Raw genomic sequence first — 17,678 nt, 5'->3', positions numbered from 1 at the left:
TTTTAAACTCCAGTTTTCAAGGTTTAAGTTGTCTTCATATGAATCATTTTATCGTAGGATTATAAATGGGATAGAGTATCAGCAGCTTGCCGAATTTATTAATTTTATAATTAATAAGTATTAATAAAAGTTAATAGAATTCTGCCATTGCACAACCAGCAGATTTGAATCCTACACCAGCTGTTCAATAACTGAGCAGAAATTTAAGCAAATATCGTAACAGCTTGGAGATACAATAGGAGAGATTAAGCCCTTACGATTTGTTTGGGCAGAACACTGCAGGAAAAAGAAGTGCTGAAAAAGGAGTGCTCCAGGGGAGGCTGCTGTTCGTGGATTTGAACGGCAAAGATACTTTTTGTCTCCTGACTTGTCACTAGAGGTCAGCGCAGCACCTGAAGTGCCACACTGTTCTCCTTAACGGAACGATAAGAAAATCCACAAGTCTTAGAGGGAAGCAGTGGTCTTAAGAAACAGCTCCAAGAAGATAAAATCTGTGTTTCTGCAATGAGAAAAATGTGAAGCCTCAAAAAAACCACAACAGGAACCGAAAAACCTGAGCCCAAATGAGAATAAAAGCATGGTAGAAGTTCAAACAATCTCTCAGAGCAATGGCTGAGCAAGTCTGACAACGGCTATTTTTAAGAGAGCCATTAGCCTAAGGTAGAAGTTGTCACCTAGCAAGTCCAGCTGACTAACACTCTGATGACTCTTCCTGATGCATGAAAAATAAACTGTTTAATTGCCCTGCACAACAAAATTCCTGCCCTAGGCTGTGAACAGCTGGTCTAGCTCATGTAAAGCTAGCTCATACATGCAGGTCAAGGAGATAGGGAAAGTATTAACTGCTCTGGAACAATTCCTAGGAACGAGGGGGGGGCAAACAAACTCTCATCTTCCCAGCATAACACAAGAGATATCCACTGTTTGATCCTTGCCCTTTGATGTCACTGAAGAAACCTCATGATTAGGGAATTTCACTGTGCATGCTGCTAGTCCTGTCCCTTGGGGCCTCTCAAGGGCCTGACTGTGGTCAGCCAGGAGGTGACAGGAATCGCGATGGAGCAGCTCTTCCTATTCCTTTCAGAAGGAATCTAAAGACAGGTTTAAGCAAGAGAAATTTGGCACCGAAGAAATGTCACATTGTCAGGGCAAATGAGTCACCTCCCCTCCTAGCATATGTGCCAGAAAGGGGTCTGTGTTCCGGTAGGATTTATGGTGCTCAACTCACCACTCTAGCAGAGGAATACATGTTTGTCAGCATGATTTGGACTCCAACAAAGAATTGTGCAGCTATACCCCAAAAATCTATTCAGACCAGATTGCCCTGCCTCAAATGGCAGCAAAGGGGCTTGGGCTGCAATGCCTACCATAAACTGCTACAACAACATTTAGCACGACTTAACCTAACCTGTTTCCCCTGCTCTGGCAAATCAGGAAATAAACAAATTGAAAACCATAAATATTTAGTTATCAAATTGGAAAGCCCCTTGGAATAGAGGCAAGGGAAACTATAGGAGAATAAAATTCACACCGATACATGAGCAAAGTAACTCACCTTGGTCAATGAAGTATAACAAGGTGAAACTAGTGTAAATGAAAACATAATTCCATTACCCAAACAAAAAGCAAAAAGATTTTAGCAATTTTTAAATATTTTCTTTCGTAATCTACACCTGACTATAAAGGGATGAGTAAAATGGTATGCACCCAGATTCTAGAAACCATAAAAAAGTTAACAGATTCATGTAGGGAAGTGTTTTTGCTAGGGATGCATTACCTGTAAAACATATTATTGCTCTTTTATTAATACATTTTACACCAAAGAGAAAAAAAATTGTCACTGCTATATGTTTTCTCACTTCTGAAGTTTGGAAACTCCAATTCTAAAAGACATATTAAAATAAATGCAAGAGTAGAAAAGATCAAATCTCTAGGGGCTGAAGTGCAGGACTATAATGCCTGTGGTCATCTCTCCAGTACTAATACCTTTGAGTCATAGTACACAGGAGTCAAAAATGGGCACCTTGTTGTGCCAAGTGTTGTAAAAAAGGCTTCCTCTCAACAGAGGTATGAAATGAGAAAGTAAGATGGATACAGATCGAAAAAAAGTATACAAATAAATAACGAGGTAATGCTAGTGAGCAGCTGCCCCCCCTGTACAAACAAAGGATGCAGTCAGGAATAGGGACTTCTGACATGACATCCTGAGCAATCAGGAGAGCAGAGAAGCCACCCACAAAGATAGGCATCACCAGAAGAAGAATCTGTTGGGGATAATTTCTGATAGTTCAAGAACTTGTTCAAATTTTAAGTAGCCCCTTTTACCTACCTGGAACAAAACATCACCTGCTGCTCTGCAGGAACAGTGTTGACATTTTTGGAGCATAGGGGGACAAAGGAAAGTTTTGCAGGACGGTGTGGTAATGTTGTAGTTGTTTATAGCAGCTTCTCACAAGTGGGAGAGAAAATACACTGGTGCTTACAGGAAAATTTTATAAGTGGAAATATAAGATGAAATTATGAGCTATCTGGAAGTAGAACAAATTATATATACTGTAAGCCGGACAGAAGCAGCACAAAAAGAACTTTGAACATAAAGATGTGACTGAAAAGCGAACAGGAGAAACACCAAACACAATTGGAAAAAAAAAAAGATTAAAATCAGAAACAACAAACAGCATAAGCTTTCCAAATAAAAGTATTACTTCCTGCGAGACCTTTGGCAAGTTACTCTATATCCTCATAAATACCGTGGAGATAATGTTTCCTGCTGTCACCAGCCCCCTAAAAGCTTTAAACTCCTGGTTGTTTGTAGAGAAATCAATCCCAGGGAAGAGATAGGGATATACAGAAGGTTTGGGCCTTAAGAATTTTAGCATTTTGTAAAAGAAGCTTTAACTTTAATCTTCACCATTATGCTGCCATCAGGTTTAACACGTTCTTTTTTTAAGGTACAGAATAAAAAAATATGCATTCTGTTTTGGTAAACAAGAAGGTGAAAAACAAATTAGACTTCTATTTGAGGTCTCCATTACCACACAACCAATCAAAAGCACACACAGACAGGTTATGGAATGAGAGATTACAGAGATTACAGACCACAACTGTGCTAAACTCATGAGGCCACAAACACACAGGGTTGATAATCAGTCTTCTATGTGTATGTTGAGTCACAGCTTGAGTCTGACCTGTGGTTTTCCCTGACTTCTTTTTTAAGATCACAATGAACTGTTCTTCAGCTTTGCCCCATAGCTGTGAGTAGCAGATCTGTTGGGATACATCTACATTTTGATGATTTGTCTGAGTGGCAGAGGGGAGGAAACCAATACGTCTTCTATGCAGTGAACATAAGCTACAATTAGAAAGGCCCTTTAACTCACATCTCCCCAGCTGCTATAAACTGGTATAGATACATTAAAACCAATTGGCCAGATTCCCCAGACAAATCAACGTCACTCCACTGAAGCTATGAAGCAACACCAACTTGTAGAAGCTAGGGATCTGACCCACAGTCTGCACTGCAGTCCAGAAAGGCCATCTGTGTTTAACAGCATCAGAAATCAAAAGGAAAGTCTTTATAATTTACTCAATATTACTGAGACAAACTATTTCCGTGATGTTAAGTCAAGGAACAAGACTAAACAAGAGCTAAAATAGATATAAAATAGCTTTTTGTTTCTTCCTCAGTATAGTTTTACCAGGAAAAGTTATGTAATTTCTTGCAAAGTATTCCACGAGGCTACGAAACATGAAGGCGAGAAGGAGACAACTGACAAGGGAAGAGGAATAACACAATAAGGAATGCAAGCTATTTAATGAATTATAGGCGTGACAAAATAAAGTGTGCTGCCCTACTCACGCCGACTTTATATCAAACCTATTCCCACTGATGTCAATAAAAAGAGTGGCATAACACAATACTGCTCAGTAGCACAAAGGAGGGGCACCATAAAGGCTCAGTTAGTTCAGCTTTTTATTTTTGAAGCAGTTATGAAATGCTTCCATATTCAAGCTTCATGGGAATTTGGATACCATTTTTACCATCCTAGTTGTGAAAAGACACATACAGAGCTAGAACTAACTCAGTAATTAGCAGTGGGGGGAAGGCATATCAAAGCATCTAGATTCATGTTTTGTGGCTCACTGGTAGAAATCAACGCTATTTGTGCAAAGCCCCTCTGAGGTCTCCAGGAAAAAGCAGTGTGTTTCTCATGCTGCCATGCAATACCTCAATTTTAAGTTTTCTAAGGTGAAGAATTCATTATTCCCTTTACTTTGAACAAGCTGTCTTTGCACACTGAACTCACTGAAAAGAAAGAGTTTGTTTATGCTCATAACACATGCACACACGTGTATTTTCAGGGCACAGAGTGTAAATGAACTGTGAAGACAAGATGCTCTGAATTCCAGGCAACCAAACACATCCCCACGAGTTCTGGGCAACACAATGTCACTCTGTATCTGCTCTGACAGCCATTGTTTGTCCTAGAGGCTAATACGTAAGAAGGATGAGTAAAAATGAGGCTTTCAGAGAAAACACATCTTATGCTTTGACAGGGAAAAAATTAACTGCACCTGACAAGCATCTACCCTCAGTAACTCTTTTTCACTCTGCTCCTAGCTCTCTTGTGGCTCCACTAGCTACCTGATCAATCCCCAGAGGAAACTCTGAAGTGAAAACACTGAAGACCTCTTTCAAGAGAGACTCTCCTCGAGATGCAAAGGTAAAGTGGGAGTGAAAAAGTTTGCACACTGAGTGACAATTTCTTCCAGTGTGCAAAGTGGGACAGAGAATAGAAATTCTGCTTTAACCTGCATTCTATTTTTAATGTTTAGAGGTGTTTTGAATGACATTGAGAAAAGCTGTGTGTGATTGAAAGAAAGACTACCACCAAAATCAGAGCAAGCAGGTTCATGCCATTGGGCCCTACTGGCACTGGGCTGACACAAGACAAGCAGCTATTCAAGACTAAGCCTCTCCAGGGCGCTGGTAGTGCTTGGTGCTAACAGCATACAGAGAATGTGTGATGCAAATTTAAGTCTGTAACCACTAGTAACTCATTGAGAGGATTTAAGATTTCAACTAAACTACATTTGAATAAAGGTATGCACAAATGAACCATTGCTAAGCAGCTTTGCATTTCAGTGCTGTTATACTGCAGAGATCAACTTTACAGAAATGGACTTAGGCCTATTCCACAGGTGTTCCATAGTAATTCAATCAACTTTCACACACTGCCAGTCCTTCGGCCTTGGTCTAAGGTCTGAAAGAGCCAGAAAGACTGCAGCTTGCCTTCAATCATCTTTTAAGCAAAATCTGGTTCCATGTTTCAGCTGAATTTGGTATTTGATTCCCTGTTCACTACAAAGAATTATACTCCTCTTTATCAGATTTGTAGTACATGATCTGCAAAAATCAGTATCTTCCTAAGATTTTAAACTTTAATTATTAACACAGGAAAAAATATCTTAAATATTGTAACTTCCCTCTATAAACCAAATTATTGATTTTGAAAGGAGTTTTGCTTGAAGCATTACATTTTGGTTTAACTTTATTAAAAAAAGCACCTTCAAGGAAAATCTTGCTTTATTATTATTGTTATTAGTTTTCAAAAAATCAACAGCAATGTTTATTCACACACCAGTTGCATGTCTCTTCTTTTTTTCATAAGCAATCACATTCTTGTCGTGACAGACAGGATCTTTGCAAAGTTCTCAACAAGGCAGACACTTTCCTGAAGATGCTCTTGACTTTTATATAATGTGCTCTGACATCATAGTTTACCAAACTTTAACAAAGATTTTCTAATTCATACATAAAACACTATAGTGTTTATAGCTAATAATCAGAATAATTTCCTAGATAATATGACTGAAAAAAAGGTTTAATGTTCTCCAGATTTCTTAAATGCCACAGGTCCTTAACTCTCACCACTTTCAGCAGGATCCCTTATGTGTGTAATTCACATGCAAATCTCAAACAGAAGAAAAATTATTTGTCCACAGAGCAACATCTATCTTTTAAGTCTCTACCTTCCCCCTAAAATAATCACCAATCCCAAACCATACATTAGAGTCTTCAGTAAGCACACTGCTATTCTGTCATGAAACTAACATTATAAAGACCAGCAGAAAGGTTTTTTACGGCTATTTACTTAATCTGTACAAAGTGAAGGAAAGGCATGTACCTCAGATAGTGGAAAATGTAGGGAGAGGGCAAAGAGATAAAAAGAGAAGAAAGTACCATACTATATTCTCTTCTTGACTGAGTATAATGAGAAAATGGTTAACTGCTTTTTTCAAGCTTGACAGAACCTTAGAAGATTTATATGTAATTTTAAAACTGAAAATAATTAAATCTGAAAGTTCTGATTAAAAAAATCAAAATAATTAATTTTTTTTCTCAAATTAATTCATAAAACATATTTGAGGATTTTGGCGTAGTTGCTATTCAACAGCTATAGCTGCACAGCCATCCTCATGGAATACATGCATGACGATCCTATTTTCCTGAATGTAAACACACTTAGTTTGCTTAAACACTTCCAGTCTGCAGGGTAAGTTTCACTAAGGAAGCAAGTACTCAGATGAAATGATGATTCACAGACTTTAAATATCATTCTTAAGCATGAAAGATTTGCACCTCCTATAAGATATATTTTGTCTTCTTAAAACATGTTAGCCACCTTTGTCCTCTTTTCTAAGCCAAAGAATATCTTTGGTCCAACTCACCAGTTTCAAATATTTAATCAAAGTTGAATACTTAGAGGAAGTAATAATTACTCAAGAGACTAAAGCCTATTGCTACCCTGTCTCTTCATTTTTTTGTAGAGTACAAAAGATGACATCCTAGCATGTTTTTGAAAAAGTATTTTCCTCATGAGAAGAGAACTGTGCCTGCAGAGCAATCTTTCTAAATTCTTTTACTTATATTAGTGGGGAAGGGCAAAAAACCCTAAGATCTTTCCTTTGTTTAAATGCATTTCCTGCCTTCCTTACTGCTATAGACTGTGTTGTGGCAGTCCTATTTATAGTCCAAAGAAAGGAAAAAGCACCACTGGAGGCAGGAAAACTAAGTTGGGAAAGAATAGAAGGAAGTGTGGTTGCCATTTAGCCAAACAATCTAGAACTAATTGAGCTCAAAAGAGCCCCAGCCTCAGTGAAGTTGCTGGGAGTGAACAGAGCACAGTCCTGTTTCTCTCTTCAGGGCCCTGCCAGGGCTACTGAGCATGAGGGTCAGGTACAGGACACTGTTGGGCAGCAAATAACCTCAGCATCTCAACACTGTGAGAAGAACCCTTTCAAAAAAGGAGTGTGCTGAAAGTTGGATACCTATCAAATTAAGGTAAGTGTCTCCTTCTGGTGTTTCTGCTTGCTGCATGCTCCAGGTCTTTTCAACCTGGTAAATGAAAAAAGAATGGGCTTTGGAGAAGGAATGGCATCTGACTTTTAGATAAAATTTGGTAGGATGTCTGATTTTTAGAAAAAGAAATCTGAATTCAGTTACAGATTCCTCAAAGTTTTCTTAAGCAAAAGAAGCTTTTGTCATATATCCATAACATAACTTTGCTGTTTTTCTCACTTTTGTCATATTCATCTTATAATCTGTGATTAAGTACTAGAGAAATGTTGATGGTAAATATATACCCTGAAGGAAAATATGAAGTCAACACTGCATTAGGTTAAAGATTTAGAAACAGAGAGAGTGAGGGAGAAGGACATGTAATATATATTTATGTATATAATCTATAATGGAATAATTTAGTTTTATGAGGTACATTTGAAGGTAGAAACTTAGCCAGAATTAAAGTACACGAAAGTTTCTATAGTGTTGGAATTTATTATGCAGGTAATTTGTGTGTGTGTGCATGCATGTACATAGAAATAAAATACTATACATAGATACCCATTTATATTATGGGGTTTTGCATTGCAATATGACATCTTGCCATTCTGAGGTCTAATTTAAACTGACAATAGAATGTGAGTGGAAATTTTTAATCTACTTATTTTCAGATAATATACAGTTATACTATCATGACTGCATGTGTAAAAAGCTCCATTTTAAGACAGGTCAGTGTATAGAGATGATATTAATTCACTGAGTTATCATCAATAACACAGACTTTTAAGAGGGAAAAACTGTGTTTGATTTCTTCGATTTCCAGCATGTCCTTTGCACTTCTAACAAAGGAAATGCTGTTGTGATTTGAAGGCAAGAGAATAGAATCTGTAGTATACTAGATTCAGGATTTCATCATGCAAATTCTATCTTTGAATGATCTATGAGAATAACCTTTGTATTAGTCTCATTTGTGTTAACACATTACCTCTAAGTATATGCCATTCAGATTATTCATTTGTTATTCAGATGTTGTTTAGTATTAGTGGTTTATGGTAAAAAGTTGCTGGTGAGTAAAAAGGAAGTGTGATGTGTTGTTATTCTACTGTATCCCCATAGGATGCTATTATGTTTAGAGTCTCCTATTGTGACGATAGCAAGGCAGGATGTCACCCATGTAGGTGAAAAGCTGCGATAGGACAATTGTAAACAGCAGCAGTCAGCTGAAAATCTGATCCAGGGAGGTGCCAAGCAGCAATTCCAATGAAGCAGATGTTAGTCCATGCCCATGAAAAGGATCAGGCCTTTCTTTGTCTGGTTTCAAAATACTCAGTTATTTACAGTAATTCTCAATTCTAGGAGACTATAAGCCTATTCTTGTGAAGAATTAAACACCCAAAATGGTAGTAAAACTAGAAGCTTGTACAGGTATTTGCAAGAGAAAACTCTTCAGACTTCAATTTCAGTAACTAGCATAGCATGCTCTCATACAGGTAATATTCCTTGTCTTCAATCTCAGTTACTGATTCCCCTGCACAAAGACTGAGCACAAACAAGCAAACAAAAAGTCTTTTAATTTAAAAATTTAAATTAAACTGTGTAACCATCATTTTACTAGATGAACTTTTGTAAAACCCGTAGGCTGGAGGGAAGGAATGGAGGCAAATCTGCAGATCAATACTCACCCAAGCAAAGAAGCATTTAAATTTCTTGTGTTAAATAAATACAATCATTCCATGAGATGTCAGTTGCACAGCAACTGCAGTACAACTCAACAGTACACACTGTAACATTCAGATTTATTTAGGTCAGCAGCACTCACCACATTATTTTGAAGGTTGGTATCACTGCACGAATGTAGCAAAACAGAGATCATTCCTTAGCTATAAGGAGAAGATCATTTACAAATCAGCCAGTTACAATGTAATTATACAGGAAGAGGTGATTAAAAAATGTACTAATGCACTTTAACATTTCCTATGGAAAAGATATTATAGTTACTACTCAATAAATACCTAATTAATACTATTAATAAACATACACATAAAATGACTTGTTTCTAAACTACAAGAGTTCACATGTTCATGAGTTCAAAGTTTGCAAACTGAGAGATTTGTCCTGTTCATTTCAGAAGGCCTTAGAATGAAATTTACACCCCTACACCTTATAAAATCTTACCACCTGCTAAGACCTAACTACTCTGCAGGAGATTCTTTCTATATAAATGCTTTTGAGTGTTCACAGGTACTAACAGGGTTGCAATTATTAAAGCTCCATGCTAAAAATTAAATATGAGAATTTGATATATCAGAAGGAAGTTGTGGTTCACAGGCTTCCTGATCTGACATTATGTTGCCAGGTGATATAAAGAAGTCTAGGGTTGTCAAATAAATGCCTCAGTCAGCTGTCACTAGTATGTGAACAGCATGGGCTTCTTGTTCCAGGAAAGCTGACTGACTTAAAGAAAAATCACATGACAAAAAATAATGCACTTTGGGTGACAAGCCATGCCATGCTTTCATGAAAAGCTGGCTCAGGTTTAGTAAGATTTATTATTCCTCATGCAATTGCTCTGGTGTAAGTATCCTAATTTCTCCCTAAGCCCCTATTCCACTTTACCAGATGCTCTTACAAGGAAGCCTTGTCCTCCAAGTCACGGTCAGACCCGCTAACATTACTGGAAAATAAGAGCAGAGATTTAGAAGTATGTCTGTTTGGGGCAGTCAATGCAAGTACAGTATACAGTTGTCTCACTCAAAAAGCTGAATTAGGGAGAGGGAACATAAAAAGAAACCCAGTTAAAACACATTAAGAAATCAACATTCAATATTGGACAGCATCAAAATAGTCCTACAAAGAGAAGGAGCTGCTCAACACAACAGAAATGTTAGTGCTAAAACATCATTTCTTTGATAATATCTAAAACACCCAGCTCATAACTATGTGCTGAATAACATCCTGACTCATGCAAGTGTTTATGCAGGTGCTTAAATTTAAGCATATGAGTAGACCCATTGATTTCAAGCCAAATTATTTCACCAGGCTGATAAAATTTAAAGCCTGGCAGATCATCTAGTCTGACTTCAAACACAGCATGTTAATTCTACTATTCCTCTTATCCAAAACTCAAAAGCTTGTCTGCTTACAACAGAACAATATGGATGCATTATGTTCAAGATCAAATTTTAAGGGGAAGATCATTATGTTCTGCACACATGAGTAGTGACCCACAACAAGTGAGAATTGTTCAAGTTGACACAAATTCCTTGCCTCAAATGGGAATTAGATGTTACAGGCTTTGAACCAACTTATGCACAAGGGTGAAGGTCAGTGTGTGTGTGGAAGATGGACTGTTTCTCCCAGAAGTCTATGTGCTATCAGAAAAAGCCATTAACTTTATTTTGGTTTCTTTCCTACTCTTTTAGTAGACTAGAAGAGTACTGTTGTGTAAGCAAGGATGACTAAAAAAGCTGCTTTAAAATCAATCTTTATGGCAAAGTGCAGTTATATTTTTTGCCTTCAGTTCTCTCATTTCCCAAAGACCATGTGCAAACTGTGGTACAAAATAAGGAGCTGTTGTTCAGAAGCAGAAAAAACACAGATATGTTAATCAAATGGAGACATACAGCAAAAATTAATTTTTCAAATCTCTTATCATCCATTGATGGGAGTTCAGACAGTTCAAAAAGACTTACTGTTTGAACAACAGACAAGAGAAAAAGTGAGAGACTTGACCTGGGACCTGCGTTACAAGGATCAGTTATAGTGGGTTTGTATTGCATGAACGCATAGCAGCAGAACAGTGTTACTGAAGGATACTTACAACATACAGTCATACTGAAAAACAAAGCGGGAGGATAAGAGTGTCTTGGAGTACAAGTCCTCCTTGTCAGTAACCATGTAGGTATCTTCATGTCTTGGGTTAGCACAGAAAGTCATGTTGGCTGTGAGTATTTTTTACTTTATCTTCTTCCTATTTACACTGAGTTTCAGGGTTGGTAATCTCCTTGTTACTTATTAGTATAGTATTTCCTGGGAAGCAGAGGGGTACCCCAGGGGAAGGAGAAGCCTGTCCCAGCTTACCATAGAAGGGGAAAATGGCAAACACTGTCTCTCATGTAGAGGTAGATTCAGTTCTCAGTTCTTCTGTGAACTTACTGCAGCAATTTGTTCTCATTTCTACACTGGATATCATCTCTGAAAGGATCCTTCCCAACCACCCATTTAGTAATGGTTGCAGACCCGTTTATCACAATGGCTCCCAAAGAGACTGTGTGAACTCAAGCACCTGCACAGTGCAAAACACAACCCTGCTGTAACAGTTCTGTAGTGCAGGACCACACATCTCCCAGAGAATGAAAATGCAAAGTGCCCAGTCTGTTGCCAATATTGCAATGAAGTTATGCCACGTGGTCAAGACAGTACAAATGTGGTAAACAGCCGGAGCAGCTACAGTATGATACGAAGTGTTGAGGGCAGTCTGCTTGAGCAGCGTGGTTCAACCATATGCCCAATAATTCAACTGGGGAGACCGGGGGGGAGGAGTTTAAAGTCAAGCTAACAGATGTGGCATTGTCTCACTAATTGATTGATGACAGTTTACATTATGAAGCTGTAGGTTGCTTGAGTTAGAGAGCACAAAAATTAATGTGTACAACATCTTTGTTTAGACAGCTCAGTATTCTTAGAATCTTTTATATTCTAACACACTTTATTTTTCCAGCATGGTACTTTATTGTTATTTTGGATTATTACTGTAGCACGATTATCTTGGGAGGCTGGAGACAAAGATAAATCTTCAAAGATCAGCTGGCTCATTACTAAAGGGAAAACTGAAATAGCATTCAACCTCAACTGAACTACAAAATATTCTTTGTAATTTCAGAAATGGGAAGAGGAAAGTGAGTGGATCAATGCTGAATTCTTCTAAGCTGCTTGACATTCCTCCCAGTCATGGCTAGTCTCTTCTTTCTCTCTCAAAACAAGGAACCTTCATACTGCCTTCATATGATGCTGTGGTTTTATACTGCAACACAGCCTTTATTTCCAGCACATCATTCTATTACAGTTCTATTCGTTCACATCTATACTATTAGAGTAAGAAGGTAATTGTCTTAAGCAATGATTGAAACCAAAAATAAGATAAAAAAGTAGGATCATGTCCTCATACCATTAAGAGACATGAAACTGGAACTAACAACAGAAAAAGGCCCAGATTCAAACAAGAGTAATAAATCCAGCAGTTATATATAGAGACCTTGGCCCCAAGGGGCTCTGTCGCACAAAAATATTAAGTGTTCTGACTATAATAAGCAAATCTCCTCACAACTAATGAGCATAGAGGCAATAGCTTCTCACTCATCTTTGGGCTGGGTACTTCATAGAGCACAGAAAGCACAGATAGATCCAAATTCACTCATCTCACAGTAAGCTTGGAAGCATGAATCCTGGGACCTTTGCATGCAATGCATCAGATTTCAGACAGGCTGCTTGATAACACAGGCAAACTGATAAACATTCTGTGTATTGGACTTAGTGGAGATCCTGTCTGACAGTTCTATGAGGTTAGGCGTTTGTGATCTGTGCCTCATTCTAGAAAGCAAATACAAGCCTAAAGTGCTCCCTACAAGGGAGTAGTGCATTAATTTTTAATATTTTGATGGAAACTGTTAAAAAAATTTTTATTTTTTTTCTAGGGAGAGTAAGGAAACAGGGCTTGTTTTTTTACTCTTTTCTGCGTCTTTTACTTGATTCCATTGTTTTCACTCTTGTAATTTCAGTGCAAATGGACTATGTTAAGCTGCAATGTGGAATGTATTGCTTCAGGCTGATACTCAGATACTCAGTATGGGCTAGTGCTGCCTCACTGAGAAAAGACTCTCAGAACCAAGAACCACTGTGACATCAGTGGTGGCAACACGTTCATGAAAATTAACAAAACGGAAAAAACATTTTTCACTATTTATGTGTAATGCAAATTTGGCAGAATAGCATTCTCTCTGATGTAAGTTTTGAGTGAAAATCATAATCAGAGATGATTTCTATAAGACAAACTGAAAGTAGTCGAACTTACAAGAGAGAGGAATAAAATACAGAAATCTAGCTACTTTCTGTAAAACAGAAATCAATCCATTATAAAACATATGTTCACTGACTTGAAAACTTTCTGTGCAACTATCATTTCACTTAATGTCTGAGAGAAGATGTAATGAAGAGCTCTGAAAAAAACGCTAGTATCATACCCTTGGTCACTTGTACGCATTTGTACCAGCTGTGGAAAAACACATACTTCCTGGAGATTTTTAAATGGTAAAGTAATTACTGATTAGTTCAAACTTACCAGATGCAGAAAAGAGAACAAACTGAGAGCCGCTGTACATTTATCATTGCAGCAATGCCCTCTCTTTGATCAGCACATCACTCACCATGAGGATGGCTGGAGAAAGCTAGGAAACAAATCTCTTCTAAATGCCCATGTCTGTTTAGCAATTTTTAACTTCAGACCAATCAAGACAGTATTGGAAAAAACAGCCTTTATGACAGGTTTGGTTTTGTGCTAACTGGTGATACTGCATCTAGGTCTAGACTTACAGTAACACACTCTTCAAGCTCTGTTTCTGAAATAAGCATTTCCACCCTGTGGAATACAGCTACTCAATCTGGTTGATAATAGACAGTGAATGGCTTTTGTCCTTTGGTTTTCTGGGGTTTTTGTAAACAATCGTGAGTATATTGTTACTGCCACAGAAGAGGTCCTTAGCACCTGCTTTGACTGCATGGCATAATTTAACCCTATGTCTTAGTAAAGGAGATGCCACTACTCTTAAGCATTCACAGTGCGGAATAACTTGTATTTGACAGTCCACCTCTGTACTTCAAGGTGAAACAAAACCAAGTAAAGGGAGCTGGAAATAAAAATCAGTGTCGTCTTACAATAACAGTAACAATTTTAATAATTAAAATTTCTTACAAATGTTGATATAAGGAAGAAACTATAAATTTCCAGCTTCTCTATGAATACATAGGCTCCACCTATGGTGCATAATTGCTGATATAAAGGAATGACTGATTTCAAGGGTCATACCTAGGGATGCCCTAATTCGATAACTTATCTTAGCTCTTGCTTTCTTAACTATAACACTTAAGGGTGTACCCTTAACTATGAAAGGGGAGGTACACTGTGCATTTGCAGTACTCCTGTGCCCCCTAGAGCATTATGTTGAAGAACTTGGGATTGACTTACACTGCAAAGGATGTAACATAGCCTATGGATGTTTAAAACTGAATTAATGCAATGTAAGGTTGAAAGCCTTACATGCAGTATTTTCAGCAAAATTTCCTATTTTGTATGCCCCTATATGTCCTTTAGCTGGCAACTTTGTGTATGAGTTGGTGGACTATTTATAGCAGTTCTTATAATTGCACTTAGGTATTTATAAAACATCCTGTCTTGTGAGGGCTTCCATGATCTGCTTTCATTCACCTGTGCTGATAATGAAGGCTATATAATATCTGGGACTGTGAGGCAGACCAGTAAATCAGGCAGTTTATCTGTTAGTTACAGGTTCCATATATTCTAAAAGGCTGAAGTCAAACTGCAATGCAGCCATTTAGGAAACAAATGGCTACACACTTGCAGTAAATATAACCTGATATTTTTGTCCCCTAAGAGTCTTATCTCCTGTTACATAAACTCCAGAAGAATATGTTAACAGAAAAAAGACATTTTCAGGCAACCAACAAAACAGCCATCCATAGTTGCCATATGCCGAAAATAACTCCATAGTCCAAAAATCTGCACAATATCAAAGCATTGATGTTGAGATGAGCTCTCTATAAGTGATCAATTTATAAATGAATACACCTACAGTTAATTAAATTACAGATAAGCACCATATAGTATGTCTAAAAAAAATAAGTAAGAGAAACAACAGTTAAAAAGAAGCCATGAAATACAGCCTCTCCTATAATAGCAAGAGGATCTGGATCCATTTATCCAACATCGATAAAAGCAAAAAACTTCTTAATCTCAACCTAAACCAAAATGGGCAACTGTTCCATTCTTTAGTCCTTGAAACTTTTCTAAAAGCTACCCATACTATTTGACATTAAAAATTTAATCTTACATTCACATATCCCTACCACAATTCATTGCTAACTGTACTAATTTTTTGTTGTTCCTTTTCAGTATTTCTCCCAGCATGTCTGAGAAAAATATAGATTCATTTCTTAATTTTCATTTGAGGCATTAATGGCCACATAGAAAAAAATGTACTCTTTTCAATCCAGTCTTCAATTTTTTTCTCAACAGAAAAAGAAGGCAATATACTATTGTGCACCAAACAGCAAAGCTTTTGTCATAGAGAAGATACCATCTGATAGGTGTAAGACCACAACATTTAATTCATTACATCTGCGTTAACTACCTTATCTTCTTTTGTATGTTGGTATTTCTCCAAGTAAGGAAAGGACAACAACAACAAAAAACCAAAACCAAAACAAAACAAAAGAAAAAAACCCACACCACAAAACTTTTAAGACCTTCATTTTCAGGACTCATATCCAGATTATTTCTCTGTTCTGTTTCATGATGGCTTAAAACTGTCTGTCTAGCATGAGGGTAGATAAACTTTTTCCCACATAAACCGCAATCAGTTTATGGCATTTTTTACTGAGCCATGAAAAAAAATTTATTTGTCTACTCATTTCAGAAAGTACAAAGGCTCCTTTTCTCTTTAGGGAGTGTATCCCAAGTTGTTTGCGGAATACTGTCATTCAGTCATTATCAGCAAATTATGTTCCTGTGTGGAGCATAACTACCAAATAAAAACAAGATAGCTATTCAATGCAGACTGATGACATTGTACTGTGTGCTATTTCAAATGGCCCAGGTACTACCAGTATTTAACCAATTTTATTAAAGGGTCCTGATAAATATAAAAGAGTACAGTTGATACTGTGTTATCAGAAAAATGGATGAATTAACAGAAATTGTATTTGTGAACTGGTGGATTGTTATGGAACACATTTCAATCATGTTTTCTTCAGTATCAGAAGGGAGTCAATTTCTAACAAAGTTTATAAAGAAATTTAGAAATAATTTTAAAGCTGCATATAAAGTTCTGTTACCCTTGATCTCAATTACTTTTAGGGGAAATGAAATGGCATTTATCAAAGACAACTCATTTGATCAATTGGCGATGCCCTAAAGCACAGTAAGTACCTTCTCCTTTCTCTGAGCAAGGCTGGGTGTTTATACCCTGTTCTGTGCCCGGGGGCTGCTTGAGCTTCCAACTCAGTTCTGCCAGGGCAGGTCTCAGTCCCTCTTTGGAATTGCCTTCCCTCTAGTGACCTAAACTTAAATGAACTCATTGCTCATGGGTTTATTTCTGATTTTTAAATTCATAGTTTCTACAACCTCCACTTTTAAAGCCCCCTCAGCAAGCCCCTGGGTCACAGCACCCCACGGCCTGTGACATCCTCTTTGGAACTTCCCAGGACAGCCATAAGGAGCAGCTTGTTGATATCTTGCCCAGCAGGTTGTGCACCATGACAAAACGGACCCACACACCTGCAGCAAACATCTGCTATTTCCCAGGCATTCCTCCTCCCTCTGTACGGACCCACTTACCCACACAGAATGGAGGCTGTGCTGAGCTCAAGCCTCTCAAGCAGGAGCCCCCACCTCAGGGCCCCAGTGCGAGGGTTCTGAGGCGACTACAATGGGGACCTGGGGACTGCTGGGGCTACCATGGGTCTGGCCGTGGCACTCGGGGCCCCTTCACCTCTCAGGATGCCAACGAGACCCTCCAACGAGCTGGGTACATCCATGCCTGGCTGGGTTGTGAGAGTCCATTTAACATGGAAAGTTTATCCTATGAAAACATGTTTCCCCGGAGTACTGAGAAACAGGAGAAGCCTGCAAAAGCAACCATGGGTAATTAGCACGAGGGCTTCTTCCCTGCTCCAGGCTACGCTGGCAGCACTGGTGGCTGCATGGTTTTGTAAGCATGTGCCAGTTTATATAATATGAAGAACTGGTTTAAGGTCAAAGGAAGCAACGTGAGTTACCCTTTGTTGCTGCAGCCCTCATCTTCAGGGGTTCGCAGGCTTTCATCAGATTCTGACAAATGTGCTGCCTAGATATGATATTATATTTTAACAATTTTAGCAACAGACACGTGGCTCTGAGCAATTCCTCAAATGTGTTCAAATCTCAGTTGCAGCACTAATTGTGGGTCACTTTGTATTTCAGAAAAATACCCTATAATCCCTTTTGTAATCTGAACTGCGCAGTCTTGCAAGATCTGGATTGCTTACCAAACAATAAAATACC

At 38.0% G+C, this 17,678-nt stretch overlaps 1 protein-coding gene across 1 annotated transcript in view; it reads left to right on the top strand.

Moving 5' to 3' along the window:
* The first annotated feature begins 7,177 nt into the window (after nt 1–7,177).
* The window catches only part of RASGRP3 (RAS guanyl releasing protein 3), a 59,747-nt gene continuing 49,246 nt past the window's right edge, over nt 7,178–17,678 (top strand). Inside the window, exon 1 of the mRNA XM_027641680.1 lies at nt 7,178–7,345. The gene's annotated coding sequence lies outside the window, so the exon portion shown is untranslated. The remainder of the gene's footprint in view (nt 7,346–17,678) is intronic.

This window comes from Corapipo altera, unplaced genomic scaffold (assembly GCF_003945725.1).
Source record: "Corapipo altera isolate COAL_440 unplaced genomic scaffold, ASM394572v1 48b, whole genome shotgun sequence".
NCBI lineage: Eukaryota > Metazoa > Chordata > Aves > Passeriformes > Pipridae > Corapipo > Corapipo altera.
Note: the sequence above shows the minus strand (reverse complement) of the source record. Positions and strands in the feature narration are given on the sequence as shown.